At 44.3% G+C, this 5,278-nt stretch overlaps 1 protein-coding gene across 3 annotated transcripts in view; it reads right to left on the reverse strand.

Moving 5' to 3' along the window:
- Positions 1-853, reverse strand: part of Cwc22 (CWC22 spliceosome associated protein homolog) — a 50,044-nt gene extending 49,191 nt beyond the window's left edge. For 2 of the 3 annotated variants that reach the window (XM_021186238.1, XM_029474264.1), the window contains exon 1: positions 651-853. The gene's annotated coding sequence lies outside the window, so the exon portion shown is untranslated. The remainder of the gene's footprint in view (positions 1-650) is intronic. The other variant, XM_029474266.1, reaches the window with a different exon arrangement.
- Positions 854-5,278: the final 4,425 nt, after the last annotated feature.

The following is a 5,278-nucleotide window of genomic DNA, read 5'->3' on the forward strand; positions in this document are numbered from 1 at the left end:
AAAAAAAAAAAAAAAAAAAAAAGCTAAGTGGCTACAATGTATCAAAAAAGTCTTGCATTGAGAGCAGGTCAAACAGCTGGCACAGTGCTGTTTGTGAAGGTGTACTGTAGGGCCTGCAGCTAGGGGCAGGGACTGCAAACCCATGTTTGGAAGTTACAAATAGTAGAGGCTTTTAGAGTTAGGATTAACTACTTATGCGACCTAAACACAGAAGATGCGAAACATGGAGCACTAGGGCTAAACATGACAGGGGTTCAGTCAAGTCAATGAAAACGATCCATAAATGAAAATGTAATAGAATTGGCTACTGGGATAAACTGGAATGAGGCAAACGCGTTACCAGAATTTATTAATGCCAGCCCTGGGAAGCCGACTGGGGACGCGACCCAGGGAGCTCCCAGGAGAGATGTTCACCCACGACAACCCAGACCAAGGCCCAGACACGCACGGCCCGCCACCGGCGCCAGGCCCAGCCGGCTCACACGGCACCTCGCGGGCCGCCGGTGGAGACGGCGCAGCCACGTGAGGAAAGCAAAGCCCACCGGGCAAGCGCCCACTCGCAAGTCCCTGCCCTCTCCACGCGACCTAGCAACCCGCCGCCCCCACTCTGGCTCCTAGTGTATCCCGAGTCTTCAGAGTTCCGTAATTACCTAAAGCTCCACCGCGCCGCCATCATACCGGAAGAGCGTCAGTTCCCTTTCCCGGGTGAAAGTAGCGCGAGAAATTAGTGAAAAACTGGTAGTGAATTGGCAGGTATGTGATACGATTAATGATAATGCGGTATAGTAACACCTGAGTCAAAGCAATCCAGCTAGTAACACTGTCACTCCTTACGAAGAACACGAGAAAAGAAAAATGTGAGTCCGAGGGAACTACAAAGTCCAGCATACTCTGGCAGCGCGGACGGAAATGAGTTGTAGTTGGGACCGCAGTGCATGACGGGAATTGTAGTTCGTTCGGGTAGGAGGTCACACTAGAGACACTTTTGAGAGCTAGGTTATCGAGGCATGCTTCTTATTCTAACACTACTCATCTTCTAAAGCCATAAAACGTAGCTCGTAGTAGTCACCTTAGCTCTTCTTTTTTTCTCACTCTCTTTCTTTCTTTCTTTCTTTCTTTCTTTCTTTCTTTTTTCAGTGTAAAAGCTTAATGCTGATACATACTAGGAAAGTACCGCAGAGGCTTGCTATATATGTAATACCTTGCCTGAAGATAATAAAAACAGTAGCGATCCCTTTCAGATTTTTGACAGCAGCTTTACCAAAAGTCTGTTTGAGAGAAGAGGGGAAAGTGACAAAATGTTTAGTATCTATTAAGTTCCAAGATTTTAAATTCAAGTGAATGGAAGACTATCTGATTATAAATGATATGTTGAAAGGACAATGAGAAGTAAATTGGAGGCCCAACATGGTGGTGCCTGCCTTTACTCCAAATATTTTGGGGGCTGAGACTGGCACTGTGTGTTACAGGACATCCAGAGCTACATAATGAGCCCCTGGAGCCCCTGTCCTGAAAGAAAGAAAGAAAGAAAGAAAGAAAGAAAGAAAGAAAGAAAGAAAGAAAGAAAGAAAGAAAGAAAGAAAGGAGGGAGAGAGGGAAAAAAGAAGGTGAAAAAAGAAAAGAAGCAAGTTGCCAGGCGTGGTGGCACACACCTTTAATCCCAGCACTCGGGAGGCAGAGGCAGGCGGATTTCTGAGTTTGAGGCCAGCCTGGTCTACAAAGTGAGTTCCAGGACAGCCAGAGCTATACAGAGAAACCCTGTCTCAAAAACCAAAAAAAGAAAAAAAAAAAAGAAGCAAGTTGTATTTATGATAAGGGGGTGACTACTTTCAGGGTTGGAATGTGAAATCTATAAAGAGTTCAGAGCACTGGCCTCAATTATACTGTTTCCTTAGTCTTTGATTTTCAGTGTTACCAAAAGGTAAGCGTTAAAGAGCATGCTAATGTGATTGGAAATCTCTTCCTGAAACATCATCTTTATATTTCAAAGTGTTTTGTAAACCAGGCCCGGCTTCTCCAAGAATTTTGTTTATTTTTTAAACAGGGACAAGGTCTCACTATGTAGCCCTGGCTGGCCTGGAACTTACTATGTAGACCAGCTGGTCTTGAACTCACAGAGATCTGCCTGGCTCTGCTTCCTAGGGGCTGGCATCAAATGCCTGGGGCAGTAAGCTCTGCTTCTCTATTATAATTTTAGAGTGATTGAGCTTTCAGCCTTTTCCTAGAGATAGTATAACTTTGTTAGCGTTTCTCATGCTGTAAAGTGACACCATGACTACAGCAATTGTTATATTCAAACAAACAAACAATCTAGTTGGGGCTGGCTTACAACAGAGGTTTATTCCATTATTGTGATGGTGGAATTCATGGTGGGGAGTTTTATGGCATCTAAGTAGTCGTGGGGCTAGAGAAGGAGTTGAGAATTCTATATCTAGATCCACAGACAGCAGGAGGAGTTGTTCAAACACTGGCCAGGTTTGGGCATCTGAGAAGCCCACCTCAGTGACACACTTCTTTCCACTGCACCAAGTCTACCTCAACAAAGCCACACCTCCTAATTCCTGTGAGTCTTTGTGGGCCATTTTTATTCAAACCCCCACAGGGTGTAAACAAAAATAAAAATCCTGGGCTAGGCACTTTAATCCCATAATTTAAGAGGCAGACCTGATCTCCAAGAGTTCAAGGTCAGCCTGATTTATATAGTCAGTTCTCAGCCAGCCAAGGTTACATAGTGAGCTTTTAATACTAGTACTTGGGAAGCAGAGGCAGATAGCTCTCTTAAGAGTTTAAGGCTAGCCTGGTCTACAGAGTTTCAAGCCAGCCAAGGCTACATATCAAGACCATATCTCAAAAACAGAAAGAAAACAAGGCAAATCAAACCAACAACAGCAGCAACAACAATATCAATAAAGCAAAGGGAATAATAAAATTCTAGAACTGGTCCTCACTGTGTATTAGAGTTTCTAAAAGAGCAGTTTTGGTAGAATGAATATATAATAAGAGATGTATCAGGCTGGCTTAAAGGATGTGGTATGGATAATTATCTTAGGTTTTTATTGCTGTGAAGAGACACCATGACCATGGCAACTCTTATAAAGGAAAAGATTTATTGGGGTTGGTTTACAGTTTCAGAAGTTTAATCTATTATCACAATGGACAGGAAAAATGGTGGCACTTGGGCAGACATGGTGCTAGAGAAGGAGTGGAGAGTTCTACATCTTGATCTGCAGGCATCAAGGAGATTGTGTGCCACACTGGGCATAGCTTGAGCATAGGAGACAACAATAATGACACACTTCCTCCAACTAGGTCACAGTTCCTAATAGTGTCACTCCCCATGGACCAAGCATTGTATAAGTCTATGTGGGCGTACCTATTTAAGACACTAAAATACTCCAAGGATAGCTGCCTCACAGTGGAAGGGGCAAGAATTCTGTTGTTCCTCAATCCATGAGTCTGCAGTCTCTGTTATATTCCTGTCTGGTGCTGGGAGTCCTGGAAGGCTCCTGGAGAGCTGCTGTTTTTCAGTCTGTGTTGGAATCCTCAAGAAGTTGGATTTAATACTGGCAGCAACAGGATAGACTGTAGCCTCCCCTCCCTCAGCCTTAAAGGTTCCACTGTTTATATCAGGATGGAGCTTGCTGCTCAATTGTTCTGCCACGCCCACTGCTGGAACCTGCTGCTTTGCTGTTCCGAAGCCATACACGTGGTCACCCTGCTACTGGACCCCAGGATTATTTGGCGGGAATCGGGCCCCCTTACCCTCCTTCATAACTGCGTGTTGGAATAGTAAAATTGAGCTTTGATCAACGTCTACTTTGACTTGGCTCCGTTCTTTCTTCCGTCCGTCTAGTTCCTCTCTTTCAGCTCGAGCTGCCATCTCAGTTGTACCGTTCCTTGCGAGCTGCTGATCGGCCCGCAACAATAGACCAACCTGCTATTGATGGAGAAGGTGCAGACAAAAAGCAGTTACTCTCCTCCATGTCTTTTTATGTGGGCTGTCACCAGGAGGTATGGATGAGATTAAGGATGAGTTTTCCTTCTTCAAATGATCTGATTAAGATAATCCCACAGGAGTGCCCAGGAGCTTTGGTTTTAGTTGATTCTACATGTAGAATGTAAGAGTCTTTGATTGTGAAGAATGATACTCCAGACTCAAATAGTGTGCAACAGGAAAGAGTGTTTATTCTGCAGAGAACCTGCATGCAGGGGTCCACCATACATCAGGATGGAAGACAGAGGTAAGGGCTTTGCAGTGTCAAATGTAAAGCCTATTAAGGTAGGAGAGGATGACTCTTAACTTCTTTCCCTTGATTGGTTGGCTCTATCTCCAGGGGTGTGAGTGTCTTTGTCATTGGTTAGGTCTCTGGGGGATTCTGGGAACTTATACTGGCTCTATACTATACTACACTATACTATACTTGGCTCAAGCTAGGTAGTGGGGCAGCTTTCTGGCTGGCTGCCCATGAGGGGTGATTTTATATGGAATTGACTTTTCCAGTTCCAAGAAACAGAAACTTAGGCCTTCTCTCCCAAACTGCCAGTTTGTAGTCTGTCCTGGAGTCAGCCTAGCTCTGGCTAACTCAGTACTCTCAAGTCAAGTTGTCAACTGAGGTTAGCCATCTTAAACTCATGTGTTACCTGAGATTCTGGTTTTCAGGGCTGAAGAAACAGCTGTGATGAAAATGAGACCAGCTCCACTACAGTGAAACCTTTGCTTTGCTGGGGTAATTGGCAGGGGTCAGCTGGAGATGACAAATTAGGCCTGATTAAGAAGAGAGCAGCATGCTTTTAATCCCAGCACCTGGGAGGCAGAGGGAGGAGGATCTCTGTGAGTTTGAGGCCAGCCTGGTCTACAGAGTGAGTTCCAAGACAGCCTGGGCTACACAGAGAGACCCTGTCTTAAAAAACAAAAAAGACAAAACAAACAAACAAACAAAAAAGAGAGAAATATAAAATGTATAGTTTGAAGAGAAAAATAGAATTTAATGTTGCATCCAAGTCTGTGTGAAAGAGATAAGGAAATTAAAGAGAGACCTGACTTACATTGAAATAAATCCTCAGACAAGACCCCTTCCTAGCTAAGCTTCCAATGTATAAAAGAGCATAAGGTGTTTCCTGCTCCTGTCTAACATCAACAAGCAAAAGATGCTGGAATGCCATCCAGGGGTCCAAAAATCACCCCTAACTGGCAATTGAATTTGGCAGTGTTGTCTACCAGGTGCTGGCTTTAAGATTCTGAAGGGTGGGAGAGTAAAGTATCATGGATTACCCCCCA

This window comes from Mus caroli, chromosome 2, assembly GCF_900094665.2.
Source record: "Mus caroli chromosome 2, CAROLI_EIJ_v1.1, whole genome shotgun sequence".
Taxonomy (NCBI): Eukaryota; Metazoa; Chordata; class Mammalia; order Rodentia; family Muridae; genus Mus; species Mus caroli.